This window comes from Colossoma macropomum, unplaced genomic scaffold, assembly GCF_904425465.1.
Source record: "Colossoma macropomum unplaced genomic scaffold, Colossoma_macropomum, whole genome shotgun sequence".
Lineage (NCBI taxonomy): Eukaryota > Metazoa > Chordata > Actinopteri > Characiformes > Serrasalmidae > Colossoma > Colossoma macropomum.
Genome location: NW_023494792.1, coordinates 60949944 through 60967468, shown reverse-complemented (window position 1 = coordinate 60967468; position 17525 = coordinate 60949944).

Genomic DNA, 17525 nt, shown 5'->3' with positions numbered 1-17525 from the left:
AAGGATAAGTGGTTAAGATGATGTATGTATGTATGTAATATAGCTAATATATTTAAATTATATATGGCCTCAATATAGTAACTCATGGCTTCGATATATTTATTCATGGCCCCAAAATAGTCAATATATTTATTTCTGGCATCAATATAATAATTTGTGGCCTCAGTATATTAATTTGTGGCCCCAATATAGTCAATATATTAACTTGTGGCCTCAATATAGTAACTCGTAGCCTTGATATATTAATTTGTGGTCTGAATACATTAATTTGTGGCCTCAATATAGGCAATATATTTAAATATATATGGCCTCAATATAAGGGCGGTGGGTAGTGCTGTTGCTTCACAGCAAGAAGGGCCTGGGTTCGATTCCCCGGCCGGGCGACCAGGGTCATTTCTGTGTGGAGTTTGCATGTTCCCCCCGTGTCTGCGTGGGTTTCCTCCGGGTACTCCGGTTTCCTCCCACAGTCCAAACACAGTCAGGCAGATTGGACACGCTGAATTGCCCCTGAGTGTGAGTGAATGTGTATGTCTGACTGACTGTCTGCCCTGCGATGGACTGGCGACCTGTCCAGGGTGTATCCTGCCTTCCGCCCGATGACAGCTGGGATAGGCTCCCCGCGACCCAGAAGGAGAAGCGGCTTAGAAGATGTGTGTGTGTGGCCTCAATATAGTAACTCATGGCCTCGATATATTTATTCATGGCCCCAAAATAGCCAATGTATTTATTTGTGGCCTCAATATAGTAATTTGTGGCCTCAATATATTAATTTGTGGCCTTAATATAGTAACTCATGGCCTTGATATATTCATTTGTGGTCTCAATACATTAATTTGTGGCCTCAATATAGCCAATATATTTATTTATTATATTTATCAACATAGTAACTTGTGGCGTTGTGTCAATATATTCATTTGTGACCTAAGTGTAGTAAATTAAGGCCTCAATATAGTAACTCTTTGCCTTGATATATTAATTTGTAGTCTCAATATAGTAACTTGTGGCCTCAATGTATTAACTTGTGGCTTCAGTATAGTCAATATATGTATTTGTGGTCTCAATATGTTAACTCATGGCCTCAATATAGTAAATAATCGTCTCAATGTATTAACTTGTGGCCTTATTTTAGCCAATCTATTAATCAATGTCCTTAATATATTAACTCATAGCTGGCCTTAATATAGTAATTCCTGGCAACAATATTGTCATTCGTATTGTAATATATTATTTCTTGGCCTCAAAATATTAATTTATGGTCACAATATAGTAATTTGTGGCCTCAACATAATAAATCATGGCCTCTACATAGTAATTCGTGGCTTCAATATTTTTGGCTTTATTAAAAAATAATCACCATGTCGCCTGAGGGGCTCTGCATGTCAGAGCAGTAGAACTACAAAGAACTTGGAGAGTATCTTGAGTTTTGGAGATAATTCACAGAAGCATATCAGTTTATGGTGCAATGCAGTCCTTTATATCCTTCTCTGTGATAGTAGTGCGCTGTAATTCATCAGTGTCAGTATGATACCACAAGCCTAATAGCCCTCAAGCATGATTAGCTCTGACACACTGCTGGTTAAAAGGCCATAAACGTGATGCAGAAATAGTGCCACTAAATTTGGGACTCAGTGAACCACAAGGAGGGTTTAAATTATGATTCTGACTAAATGTGGATCACATAAAATTATCAATTTACTGGTTTTTACTTCTGATTACTAGACTATATAACGGGCATTTAATAGATAAGTCTTAAGTGAAAGACAACTCAACCAAGGAGCTGCACTTTTTGATTGTAACCCTTCACAGTCATTTGAGAGGCTGCGTTTGGACCTCTCGATTAGTCTGGGGATTAAGTTCCCTCCGTCTTTGTGGAACATGCACTGACTTGAACACGCAAACAAAAGTATGAAGCTCTGAAGAGTGAATTGAGTCCATAGACAATGATTAAAAACCTGCTCTTAGGCTAAAATAGTTTTTGCTGCACAAGCTCCGCCCCAGTGCACTTTGGTTTAAGTTTACTCTGAGTCGGCGACTAAAGTTCATGAAGTTTAAGGAAAACACAAAACAAACAGAGCATGTTTTCCGAAACTGATGTGCAGTGATGCACAAGAGGTACAGCATGTGTTACTCTGGGTCCCTCTAACATATAACGATACTCAGCAGAAAGCAATGCTTTAATTAGGCAAGCGAATCTGCCAGTGTGATAAGATAATGACACTAGATAAAACTACATGAACCAAATGTCTAGAATGAATAATACAAAACAAAACCATATCTTCAAAATGGTAACTTCAGAGAAGAATAAAAAGGGAATACCACTGATTTTTCAAACTTTCAGAATAGTTCAGTCTTTGAAATGTAAACAAAGCCATTCAGAGTGGTTTGATGTGAAATGGTTTATTGTAAAGAAACTTAAAGACTATTTTCTTCACAGTGGTGGTGATAGGAACCAGGGGTCATGATGTCAAAGACGTGCACTATATTTTTAGGATTGCACCTTTATCAAGCCAATTTTAATAATGTGTTTCATTTGTTTTTGTTTTGCTTTTATTTGCTTTGTACTTACTTTATATTTTTTGTTATTTTTTAAGCTATTGCACTTATTATATGTCTTCAGTTACATTTTTTTTAATTGTTATTTTGGGGTTCTCTTTGTTTTTCCTTTTTGTTTTTGCCTTTGTGTATAAAATGTGATACATAATTAAACCTGACTTACTTTGCAACACAAATATAGCAATTTTATTTATTATCTAAAGTGACCAGTGGACCTACATGTGTCTTTTTTGAGTTTTTATATGAAACGTTGATGGTAAAATAGTGGAAAACCTGCAAAAATAAGTACCTCTCCACCATGGAGAAAAAATATGTTTTAGGCCAAATGTTTGTCTAAAAAACAGAAAAACAGTGTCTCAGTCATCAGGCAGTGAATTCATAACCATTTCATGTAGTAACTTTCTGTGAGGGAGCTTTTAGAGGTGGACGTCTGGTTCCTATCACCACCACTGTGAACAGTTCTGACTTGGTAAGTTTCTCTAGAACAGAGCGTTTCACACCAAACCACTCTGAACGACTCTGTTTACATCTTAGATATGCAGAAATTTTAAAATATCACTGGAGATCCCCTTTAATTTTGAATAGAAGTTAATGTAAGAACATTCTTTTCCAAGTAATTTTGTACCATTGCTCCATCTTTAACCCACTGTGAAGGGCACTACTTTAAAGATCCCTTTGCTTTACCAAGATATCATTTTTTTGCAGTTGCCAATCTCTATTTATAAGCATGCCTTATAAAATCACACACTCTCTTCAATATATTAAAAATGCATTGAAGGCTCTTTGAAGAAAATGAAGTTTTCAGTGCTTCAAAACAGTTGGTGTTTGTAGGGAGCTGAGGCGGAATTACTGGATTTAATGGTTCAGCTATCTGATTAGAATCCAGGACAAATCCTGGAAGAGAAGCTAGGGCAGTAGGTCACGGGGAAACCGCGCTTTTTAGGCCTCGCCACAACCATCCAAGCCCCTGCGCGGGTTCCTTTGAAGCCAAAGTTCAAAGTGAAAAGTCAAGTGAGTTGTGGTTGAAGTGACGGATAGCCGTCACCTATTGGTGGGCTGAGGAAGCGTCTGTTTGTTGAATGCATGGTTAAATATGGGCTTCGTGACCTACCGTGTTTGAACAACATGACCAGGCCATCAACAACTTAAGCAAACATGTGTGGGTCACCAATCTAACCCTTCTAGCTTCCAGAGGCTTTCAGACATCTAATAACTCCTGTTTGAGGAGACGTGTGAGATCCTAATAGATCATAATGGAATCATTTTCTCCTCCTGAGCTTCACAGAAAGCCTTTGCAAGACTGGAAACCATTGTAGCTATAGTAACAGTGCTGAGTCACCCAAGCGACATGCCACGTTACCCGCCCTCCTCTTTAACACAGCATTCCCACAGGGAAGCAAGGGGCCAATGGGGCCTCGGTTCCACCTACTAATGCGTCCAATAAGATGCAAGAAGACTAAACAGTGTGAGACATGTGAGCTGTGGGAAAGGCACTGTTTAGAGCAGATTTGCAACGGAGAGAGAAAAAGAACGAGTGAGGGGTGGAGAAGGAAGAGAGTGTGCATGAATTTAAGACACCCCCCCAGTCCTAACCATGCTGAGGCTTGCAGGGAGGTTGTGTAATAAGGTGTGTGGGTATTGCATAAGAGTCAGCGCCCCCTGTGCCCCCTCCTTTCAGCGGCAGCAGCCAAACATACTTACAGGCTGTCTGCCTGCAGGAGCCGAGACGACGGCCTTTAACGTAAATCATTGCTATACCAGTTTTCTAATTAAACCAATAGTGCAATTATTAAAAGAAAATGACCCTGTTGTGTTTGTATCAGTGACTCAGTGACAAGTAACTACAAGCTAAGTATGTTTGTAGAGCAGAGATCATCAAATAGTGGCCCACAAATTCAGCCAAGTTTTCTCTGCCCTCATCCCGCCCTCCCAGCCTTATTTTCAGTTCTACTACAATTATGGAGTCTATAAAAAGGGCAAAACACAGAAACACTCTTCTACCACCAACACTTATTGGAATGAGTCTTTCAGAAATAAAGGTACTAAACTGTCACTGGGTCAGTGCCCCTCTTGTCACTGGGGTGGGACCCTCAAGGGTCCATCTCAGTACCTTTAGTCAGGGAACATAACTGAACCATAATCCACTGAAATGATATGTTCTAAGCTGTACTGACTCCACACACCCCATCTCGTCTCCAGGCTTTAAAAATACCAGATGTTTAAAATATCACAAGTGTCCAGCGTAGGGTTCTCCTTTTGCAGCTGTAGCCAGTCAGCAGCCTGTCCATGTTGTCCACCCTCACACACACACATACACACACACACACACTAACAGCAGGCCATGCAGGAGGAGAACAGAGTGAAGGACACAGCACCTCCACACTTTTACTCCCGCGGGTTCAGCCCAACACCACATGTGTAATATAAATGTGTGGGGGGTGAACAGAGTGAAGACACTGAAAATGGGTTATTTAATATGTTCTTCACAGAAAATGAGCAAAGGAAGGAATCTGAGGTTGAAATAAAAATAAATTACATCATCATTTCTTCTGGTAAACATTGAAAATGGGTCTCCCAGACCTGAACACCACACAAGGGTTAAGTCTAGTACCCGTGCACATCCCTAATTCATTTATACAGCACCTTTTCAAACCTAAAGACGCTTCACAATTTCAACGAAACAACAAATCGGTTTCATGCAAATTTCTTCTCTTTCAGCAATGCACACAAAAATTACTCGAGTGCTAATAGCGCCCCCTTGTGGAGAATATCAGACTGCGAAATGTGAAGGACTGAGTTAGTTTGGGCCTGGCCAAAACAGCATTAGTGAGAGTTTGGGCCCAAGTAAAAACACTGAGAGGAACCACGATTCTCTCTAAGAGCTTTAGGAAGAAACACCCAGTGGTGGACGAAGTACACAAACCATGTACTTCAGTTAAAGTAGAGACACCCAAGGTAAAATATTACTCCAGTAAAAGTAGAAGTTCCTCCCTTTAGACCTCCACTTGAGTAAAAGTACAAGAGTATTTGCCTTCAAATGTACTTAAGTATCAAAAGTAAAAGTACTAAAAGATTAATTATGTCTCTGATGTCCTGTTATCATTTTTATAACAAGACTCATTTCATTAACTCAGTTTAGGTGAAAATACTCCAGTGTCTCTCTTGGTAAACCAGTCTTTAATAGAAGGTCATTAATTAGTGACGCTGATGTCTATTAAAATTATCATATGCACAAAACACTGAAGGCAAACAGTTTCCATCAGGTAGAACTGAGTGGCTCTGAAATCACTTTTTACAAACAAGCAAAGTTTCAGTTTAAGATTTATTTGAACTTAGTTACAAGTTTAAGTTTAATAAAAACTTTAAACTCAGATTCATAAATGAGTTTCCTTTACTAAACTGCATCTGTAGGTCTCTGTTCATAAACATAAACTAGACAAAACTAATTTACTATAAAATGAAATGTGTTTGTATAAATTCAGAAAAAAGACACGTCAGTCTCAACTGCATATGAGTACATATTTCTATATTGTGGTCTGTTTACACAGAGTTAGGTTGGTTCATCATTTATGTTGAATAGACTCTCCCAAAATTTTACGCTGCTGCACTGACGTTGAACCGTGTGCTGCACTGGGTTGGTATGACCAACAGGTCAAAACAAGCTCAAAACAAAGTGACCGCTGTGCCCTGATTGGTGTTCTTGCTTCGCGCTTCTCTCGTTTTGACGCGTTATGTTTTTATTCACACATAAACCAAAAGGAACGACAGATTTCTCATAATGTAGTGGAGTAAAAAGTGAGATATCTGACTTTGAAATGTAGTGGAGTGAAAGTAAAAAGTCGCCCAAAATGGAAAAACTTCAGTAAAGTACAGATACACGAAAAAACTACTTAAGTACAGAAACGAATTACATTTACTTCGTTACTGTCCACCACTGGAAACAGCAACAGGGAAAAGACTCAAAGTCAACCAGAAACTGTCTGGCCGGAGCAGTGGACAGAGACAATCACACAAGGTCATCAGCAGATAAGTACACTGAGGCAGCTTTACTGCGCTGTTTATCCAACAACAAGATAAATCCAGTCGCGCCATTGATCGGAAATTCCTAAATGGAATATTTAAACAGACTCCAGCAAAACCTCCACATACAGCTGCTAACCCTCCACTATCAAAGCCTTCAGTCAGATACATTAAACAGTCTACCTATCAGGTGAAATGTGAATAAAGCACTGTGGAATCTAAACAACGTCACGCGCTCATAAACCATTTGACCTTGCACACCCCCACCAATCAATGACCTCAATCCTGCCACCCAGCTGACCAGTGACCAATCAGAGGGCTACTTAAAAATGGAACAGACAGCTTTTGTTCTCCCTCAGGGGGGCTGGATCAGTGAGCGAGCCTGAGTGTCTAAACTCAGGACAAAGGACACGACAGAGAGCGACAGCTCTGTTCTTCGCAGTGCTGCACTACACAAGCATCATAATATCAGTTAAAACGTCCAAATCATACATTTTTCTCATATTTTATATTTCGTCTGAGGTCTATTTATGATGCTTGTGTAGGTTTATGAACCAAAAACAGCCAGAATTCATTTCTACATTACAATTTTCCAACCTCTCTTTGTCCCTTACAATTAAACAGTTTTTGTTGCTGTGCCTTTAAGACTGTTATATGTAAATGAGCTTCATTGTGCCTCGTTCAAAAACCAGCCTGGGATGAACCTCATAATAAGGGTTGGCGCTAAACTGCTGTGTTTACATTCACAGCATTTAGCTGTGCTGGTTACTGTGAGCTCGCAAAAAACAGTAAATACAAAAAGATCCGTTTTTAAAGTTTAATTTTAACGTATGGACTTGTTTGGAACGAGGAGTGAACGGCATTCTTTGAAACATTAGCAGCGTTTAGTGTTTACATACTACATCAAATTCATCAATTAAAAAAAGCATCGAAATGTTGCTTTTCCATGATACAGGCCCTTTTATACCAATTACAATGATCATATGAATTAAATAATTAATTGGCATTGGTTACAAGTCACCTTATAATGGTACTTTTAATGACAAGTATCATAAAATTGGTTAATATAAATAGTATAAGTCACTATACTAAGTAACTGATATTATGAGTAACAGTTACTGATATTGTGGGTGATAGTTTATACTAAGTATCTGATATAAGAAACAGTTACTATACTAAGTATCTGACATTATGAGTAACAGTTACTATACTAAGTATCTGATATTATGAGTAACAGTTACTGATATTGTGGGTAATAGTTTGTACTAAGTATCTGATACTATGAGTAACGGTTACTATACTAAGTATCTGACATTGTAACAGTTACTATACTAAGTATCTGATATTATAAGTAACAGTTACTATACTAAGTATCTGATATAACGGTTACTATACTAAGTATCTGATACTATGAGTAATGGTTACTATACTAAGTATCTGACATTGTAACAGTTACTATACTAAGTATCTGATACTATGAGTAATGGTTACTATACTAAGTATCTGACATTATAAGTAACAGTTACTATACTAAGTATCTGATACTATGAGTAATGGTTACTATACTAAGTATCTGATACTATGAGTAATGGTTACTATACTAAGTATCTGACATTATAAGTAACAGTTACTATACTAAGTATCTGATATAACGGTTACTATACTAAGTATCTGATACTATGAGTAATGGTTACTATACTAAGTATCTGACATTGTAACAGTTACTACACTAAGTATCTGATACTATGAGTAATGGTTACTATACTGAGTATCTGACATTATAAGTAACAGTTACTATACTAAGTATCTGATACTATGAGTAACAGTTACTATACTAAGTATCTGACATTATAAGTAACAGTTACTATACTAAGTATCTGATACTATGAGTAATGGTTACTATACTAAGTATCTGATACTATGAGTAATGGTTACTATACTAAGTATCTGACATTATAAGTAACAGTTACTATACTAAGTATCTGATACTATGAGTAATGGTTACTATACTAAGTATCTGACATTGTAACAGTTACTATACTAAGTACCTGATATTGTGAGTAAGTTACTACACTAAGTATCTGATATTATAAGTAACAGTTACTATACTAAGTATCTGATATTATAAGTAACAGTTACTATACTAAGTATCTGATATAACGGTTACTATACTAAGTATCTGATACTATGAGTAATGGTTACTATACTAAGTATCTGACATTGTAACAGTTACTATACTAAGTATCTGATACTATGAGTAATGGTTACTATACTAAGTATCTGACATTGTAACAGTTACTATACTAAGTATCTGATACTATGAGTAATGGTTACTATACTAAGTATCTGACATTGTAACAGTTACTATACTAAGTATCTGATACTATGAGTAATGGTTACTATACTAAGTATCTGACATTATAAGTAACAGTTACTATACTAAGTATCTGATACTATGAGTAATGGTTACTATACTAAGTATCTGACATTGTAACAGTTACTATACTAAGTATCTGATACTATGAGTAATGGTTACTATACTAAGTATCTGATATAACGGTTACTATACTAAGTATCTGATACTATGAGTAATGGTTACTATACTAAGTATCTGACATTGTAACAGTTACTATACTAAGTATCTGATACTATGAGTAATGGTTACTATACTAAGTATCTGACATTATAAGTAACAGTTACTATACTAAGTATCTGATATAACGGTTACTATACTAAGTATCTGATACTATGAGTAATGGTTACTATACTAAGTATCTGACATTGTAACAGTTACTACACTAAGTATCTGATACTATGAGTAATGGTTACTATACTGAGTATCTGACATTATAAGTAACAGTTACTATACTAAGTATCTGATACTATGAGTAATGGTTACTATACTAAGTATCTGATATTATAAGTAACAGTTACTATACTAAGTATCTGATATAACATTTACTATACTAAGTATCTGATATTATGAGTAACGGTTACTATACTAAGTATCTGACATTATAAGTAACAGTTACTATACTAAGTATCTGATATTATAAGTAATAGTTACTATACTAAGTATCTGATATAACATTTACTATACTAAGTATCTGATATTATGAGTAACAGTTACTATACTAAGTATCTGATACTATGAGTAACGGTTACTATACTAGGTATCTGACATTATAAGTAACGGTTACTATACTAAGTATCTGACATTATAAGTAACGGTTACTATACTAAGTATCTGATACTATGAGTAACAGTTACTATACTAAGTATCTGACATTATAAGTAACAGTTACTATACTAAGTATCTGATACTATGAGTAACAGTTACTATACTAAGTATCTGACATTATAAATAACAGTTACTATACTATCTGATACTATGAGTAACAGTTACTATACTAAGTATCTGATATTGTAACAGTTACTATACTAAGTATCTGATACTATGAGTAACAGTTACTATACTAAGTATCTGATATCGTAACAGTTACTATACTCAGTATCTGATATTGTAACAGTTACTATACTAAGTATCTGATACTATGAGTAACAGTTACTATACTAAGTATCTGATGTTATAAGTAACAGTTACTATACTAAGTATCTGATACTATGAGTAACAGTTACTATACTAAGTATCTGATACTATGAGTAACAGTTACTATACTAAGTATCTGATATTGTAACAGTTACTATACTAAGTATCTGATATTGTAACAGTTACTATACTCAGTATCTGATATTGTAACAGTTACTATACTAAGTATCTGATACTATAAGTAACAGTTACTATACTAAGTATCTGATACTATGAGTAACAGTTACTATACTAAGTATCTGATACTATGAGTAACAGTTACTATACTAAGTATCTGATATTGTAACAGTTACTATACTAAGTATCTGATATTATGAGTAACAGTTACTATACTAAGTATCTGATATTATGAGTAACAGTTACTATACTAAGTATCTGATATTATGAGTAACAGTTACTATACTTACTATGCTATAGTGTCATGTCTTATTTCAACATATTGTAACATACTGTGTTGAGGCAGGTCAAAACGCAGTAACGAACTCTAGATGTGAAATCTGCATTCTTAGCATTTGTAGCACTAGCACGTCGTCCATTAGAGGAATCAACGCATTTAAGTGGACATGAGGTTTCATTGAGTTAGAGTCACATGGTAAAGCCTGAACTCATGCTGTGTCTTGTTAGACTAATGTAGTGCACAGCAAAGCGTCCTGCCTCTTCATGCGTTCCCCAGTGTGAGAGTTCAGGACGTCCTCCCCCTCAGCATGCACCAACCGTGTGACTCCATCAGAGCACAGCCTGCTTTTTCAGAGGGACCTTTTGCAGGAGAGAAGTTTCTCCTAATGGTTTAATATTGCACTGCAGACCCTCAAGTACAGTCATATGCAAAGGTTTGGGCGCAGCAGGTCAGACTGCATGTTTATGTTGCTTTTCTAAGTGACACATCCTCTACAGAGAATGCACATTTTAATACACAATTACTGCTTAATTGTTGAATTTAACATATTGGGAAAAAATAAAGCACGAAATGTGGCCTGTGCAAAAGTTATGGCACAATTTAACTTTTCCAAATTTCCAATAATACAGGGTGACTCAAAAAAATTAATCCGATTTCAAAGCATCATATTTTTACAACCGTGAGGCGCCTAGGAACCAATCACAATCCAATTGTAAGAGGGGGTCATAGAGTTTCTGACTGTTAGTGGAAGATGGCTCCCTTCAGTCTGAGAGGAGATGAGACCCCTGAGCAGAAAGCGTTCTGCGTTCTCCACTTCAATAAGAGTGAATCCGTCATAACTGTGCAGTGTGATTTTCGTGGGCAGTGAAGCTCCAACAGCTCAGAGCGTTCGTCGCTGGTTCCACAACACTGGATGATCTCCGAAATCGCACTGAAAGAGCCGCGAGTGCAGCCACACCCGACATGCTCAATCCAGTATGGGATGAGTTTGACTATGGTGTTGATGTTGTCTGTACAGCTGGAGGAGGTTCATACTGAGACCTTGTACAATTACATAATAAACTTTATGCTCATTTAAACCATTTACAGTTCACTGCTTTGATCTGTAATGATTTACAAGTGAAATAAATCACTTTGAAATCAGATGAGTCTTTCTGAATCACCCTGTATTAAACTCTGCACATATTAGAAATCGTGCAGTAATATTTTCAATCAATCTGAAGTACACTGAGGGTGACCCTCACTTACAATGTAGCCGAGCAAATTACAGCCAAGCAAATTTTCAAGGGACTGAAAAAGTTGAAATTAAATTTAGCAACTGAAACAAATTAAAATCATCAGGACAAAAAGATTTATATTAAAAATAATAAAAACAAATAAATAAATAAATAACAGCTCAAATAGTACTTTGAAGCAAAAAGTCATATTTAAGCAGTAGAGGATGTGTTAACTTACCATCACTTAGAAAACCAACAAAACATGTAATGTGGGGGTGTTTAAACTATGACTGCATATACTAACACAATCATGACGGACAGAAAGATCCATCAGTTAGCTTCCATCAACACCACACAGCTGGATATGAGGTCAATTTATCTCACTCTAATTCACAGTGCAGCTCATCCATGGTAACCTAACGGATTTCAGATGGATCTTTCTCAACCTGCAGCACGATATCTTCATTATTTGAGCCTAAATAGGTCTAACTGGTGGGTGGAGTGGCATGTCTTGAGAGACAACTCATCTGAGGCATAGAAATTAGGAGTAAACAAACAAACGACACATTTTTATTCACTGAAAGTTATTATAGTGTGTCAGGGGCTGATAATTTGTCTTCGGGGCCTGTAAGATCCCAGTCATTGTGAATGTGGAGGCTGTAATAGGCATGTGAGAGCTCCGGTGCAAACCAGCTGTTTTAATCCTCCCTGTCTGTGTTCACAAAAATAGCTCGCAGGACTATCAGACGCTCAGATAGTGACAGCGTTTCACTTGGAGCCATTCTGCACAGGGTTGCAAGTTCACACACACTTTTCCAGACAGCCGTCCAGTTTCTGAGACAAAATACGAGACACGGCGATGCATAAATCACAATAAATCAGGCGTAAAAGCAGGCGCTTTAAACAGAACTGCATTATTCAACAGGAGGTCATTTTTTCAGCAATTACTAATAAAAAAAAATACAACCAAAAGGGTCTGCCGTCCTGTGGCGTCCAATCCTTTGACCCTCAGCATCAGAGATCCAGGAACAGAGGAAGAGAAGGAAAATTAGGGAGCGTTAACAGAATCCATTTCTCAGAAGCAGGCTCGACCGCCTCGCTCCACACTCGGGGCCTGAAAACCGCATTAACTAGAGGGACCAAATGGATTATAATGACAATAGTCACACACAATTGCGTATGATTCACACCACACACTTCCTCACTAAACAGCGTGACGCATGGATGTCTCCATTAGAGCCTAGAGATCCCGCGAACCCGGGAACACATACAACCACCACCACACAAAGTGCGGCACAAGCACACTCTTACGTGCACAAGGTGACCCCGCAGCTCCTGTGCTCTGATAAGCTCCATTTGTGGACGCCCAGCAGCCAGTATTAGGGTCAGCGGAGCCGTTACTCAGAGCCTGATGAGGAGAAAACAGGACGGAGAGAACGAAGAACAGTCTGACACACGCTTTCACATACGCAGGCCTCTGTTCTCAAACCTGTGGAAAGCTTCCAGCATGCGCATCTATTAGTGAGATGGAGAAATTCTTTTTCAAATTTCATGTTTTCAGCGTTGTCAGATGCACACCGAACCATTGTGTGTGCAAATTTATGTTAAAATGGAACATGCAACTCTCCATTTGTGGCCCCAAAAAGTTTCTCAAACATTTTATTTCCAGGCAAATTAACAGTTGTGTTCTAACAACATCGTATGCTTCCATGCAGAGCGAAGAGGAAAATTAGTGAATGTTTTAAATGGCTAAAACAGTGACGACAGGACATTTATGAAGGTCACATCCTTTGGCTTAATGGTTTGAGTCAGACCACCCACTGCTTTAACACAAACAACTCTATTCACTGCACTTCCAGTGTCCTGTACTCTAAAATGCGAACGTGGCTCCAATAATTAAGGTAATAAAAAATTAAACCAATTCAAACTGGGTTATGACAAAAAAATTTAAAAAAAATAGCCCTCTCGAATAATAATTTCAAATTAAATTGACCATTCTCAAAATAATGAGTCAAAAACCTCTCAGCCAATCACAGCTGTCTCTAAACATTCCCTCCTCTCCAAAACAAACCTGCAGTGAGAACGGTAATGGCAGTAAATTAGTCAGACCAAATCCCTGTTTGAGCAGGACTACACTCTTAAAACAACACATTCGGCGTGTTCAGTTGGAGACACACGTTTGTGTTACTTTTACCACAATATATGTTGAAATATTCCTATACCCAGTTATGGATGACACGTTTTGGGTTGCTTTTATCACAGTATGTGTTAAATCAGAAAACTATACGTGTTAAAATGGGCAAGTTAGTGTGTTGATATTTAACCCCTCACTTTTTAGTCTAGTGTTAGCTGGTGAGGTGCTGTAAATGATTTAATCAGAGGCATTGCTGCACCTGCTTTTCCCCGTTTCTACATTTTAATATTTTATACTAATAATAAAACCTTATTCTTCATTTTGCTTGGGTTGCTGTTTGCTATCCGGTTCCGACCGGAGGACGATGGGTTCCCCTTTTGTGCCTTGGTTCCTCTCATGGTTTCTTCCTCTTGCTCTTAGGGAGTTTTCCTTGCTATTGTCGCTATTGGCGACGCTCATGGGGGCTCAGACCTGGATTTTTCTGTAAAGCTGCTTTGTGAGAACACCTGTTGTGGAAAACAGCATATCATCCTACAAAGCTGGATCACGCCTGAACTTCACTCAGAATCATTTTGGGCTGTTAATTTACTTAACATAGCAAGACCTGAATGTACTGCTGCACCACTTCACCATGCTAAACCCATGACTGTCGAAACATGGAAAACTTTTTTGTTTCGTATTTTGGATTTCCTGCAAGGTGTGCAGTGAACACGGACGCTTCCTCCTTTATTTCATTTTGTCTGTGATGACGAATTGTACCTATGATCACTCTTGCTGTTGTCTGTTGCTCTCTATCCCCTTGTTGTTAATTATCTTGTGAAACAATAAAAATTCTTGATCAAATGCGCAAAGAAAAACGTTTTTTTATTTTTCTGCACCGTTTGAACACGGCAGTTCTCCTTTACACTGTGTGCAAATTTCATGATGATTGGACCAATAGAAATGCCCCAAAATCAATTAGAATAAAATCTCTTTACATTAACTAACATTAAAAGGTGAGAGTGTTTTTGCCTTCTCCTGTAAAGTGACCATTTTGGAGATATTGTTTTTCTTTGGACAGTGATGATAAATAAACTCTGACTTGACTTGAGTGATTGATTACCTACAAGATCTATGATTTTAATCTATGAATCTGCAAGGTGTATAGATTTTACAAGACTGCTAAATAATAGTTCCAGAGTGAATTACCTCCTATAATTCATCAAACTCAGAGCTCCTTCTTTAATAGCAGTCCTGCTCAAATCGAAGTAATGTCAAATTTTCCTAATACACATCAGCATCTCCTATTTTAGTGACCAGGTGACCAGGGGCCGTATTACAGAAAGCTCTTAAGTCTGAGATCTGCTTTGTTGTCATTGCAACTTCAGTTAGGACTGATTTTAGGACAGAAGCCATTACAGAACAACAGATCTTAGATCTGTAATCCGATCTTATTTCCAGATAAGAAAACAGTTTTACAGAAACATCCTAAGTTTCCAAAATATCCTAAATATGTTCTTAACTTTAAGATTCCAGAGTGTCTGAACTTCTGTTTAACCATCTGATTCTACTGTTTTATGCAGTGACACAGCTCAGTCCACTATAACCAGCATAGTGACGCATCTATCTACACTGAAAACGGAGCTTTGACTCCCACGTTTTTTTCGAACAGCGTTTAAAACCCCAGACGCTGCAGACTCGACCTCCACCGCCCCTCTGATCACCTTCGTGTGTTAATGTTGATGATGAAATATTACAGTGATGGTGGTGAATAATGAGGAGACGGAGCTGAACGTGTGTCTGTTTATTAGGAGGAGTAACGTTAGCGCGCTCGGCTAAAGCGTTTGGGAAACGGAGACTGAAACTGAGAGCGGTGATGCTCTGATAAACAGCAGAGGGGCGCTGAAACAATATTCTTAACTCTCAGTTTATCGTGCTTTAGTTTTCTTTGACCTTTTTTACCTCAGTAACAGTAGCTAACGTTAGCTGTCTGGCTAAGTGACTTGACTATGTGTTTATGTTTCAGCTGTGCGCGTAGGGGTGGTTGCTAGGTAACAGACACGACAGTTGATTGTTGACTTCAATCGAGTTAATTAAGATTTCCTAACTTGAGATAAGATGCTGTAGGATAAGATTCCTAAATTAAGATCAGTTTTGCTTCTGTAATACGAATTTGTGAAAAATCTGTCAGGTCTTAAGACAAAAAGATAAGAATTTTCTGTAATACGGCTTCTGAAGCCTAATCTCCAAAACAGAGCTCTTGGCACAGTTCCTTATCCTCAAGTTAAAAACTGTTTACATGTTAAGTGGCTAATTTTAAGCAGAATTAAATTAAAATTAAAGAGAGATTTGTGTTCTGTTGGGCAACATTTAGGTTTAATTCCACTTTACTAGTTCAGTGCTGTTCTATCTGGTATTAGCTGTGAGTTAATGTTGTTTATTGGTTGGATCCATTTAATTCAACACTCTCAAAAAAGATGGTTCTTCAAGGGTTCTTTAGAGAAGAAAATGGTTCTATATAAAACCATGAACACTCAAAGAAGCCTTTGCCTTGTTAAAGGGTTAATGGAGAACGTGCCGCAGATGGTTTTATATAGCAGCTTTTTCAAAAGGGTTCTCCATAGCATCAAAGAGTGTTCCGCTATTGTTATGAGCCAAAGAACCCTTTTTCCTAAATTTGTAGTCTTAATGCTGAAGTGAGTGTACAGATTACACAGATACTGTATCCTGTACGGATCACCCAGTTAAATCACTTATAAATTGCAATACTGGAGCTCCTCTGTAATACTAATCCAGCTCCAATAGGGCTTTAGCAAAGGTGGACAGGTGTTAGTGAGGAACACCTCTAGTGGTGGGTATAGTGTAGTGGGTAACACCTCCGCTTTCTACACTGTAGACTGTGGTGTAAGCCCCCTATACTACACCAATAAGAGTGCTTGGGCGAGACTCCTGATGCTACCTTCCACCATGCTCTCCTGATCATCTGATGCTTTTGTTTCATTCCTGAAGCTGAAAAAGTTTTGGATTAAAAGTTTGGATTAAAACTCAATGACTAAACTATGAACAGGCTTAGGGACTTAAACTGTGAAATCCCATTTCTTATTTTTACCCCTACCCCTTGTTTTTGAGTGTTGCCCCTTGGAGTTACAGGGTAGTGGTTGAACTCTTCCCTCTGAAATGGGACCCTCAAATAAAAAGAGCATCACTTCATTAACAGCTACCAGCGCTGCTCTGTAGGCGACCCTGCCAGTCTGCAGTGACAGCAGAGGAGGGTAAAGTTCAGCTCCTCACTGCTGGGCTTTAGTTACATTTAGGGCATCATATGCCTTCAAAGAGGGGGGCAATTATTTATTATCGCCCACCCCTAATTCTTCAGTGATACGAAGCTGAAGTCAGATATTCACCAGCTTTTTTTTGAATTTTCCCATTCCACCTTAAATGATGCAGCAGTTACATTCTGGCGCTTCAGGTGTCAGAACTGCTGGACTATTTAAGGTGGAACGGGAAAGTTAGCTAGTTACAGAGACATCAGCATGCTATTATTGGTTTTTTATGCTTGTTATGAAGAAAACGACCAAAATACACTGAAACAACATTAAACTAAGATAATACAGT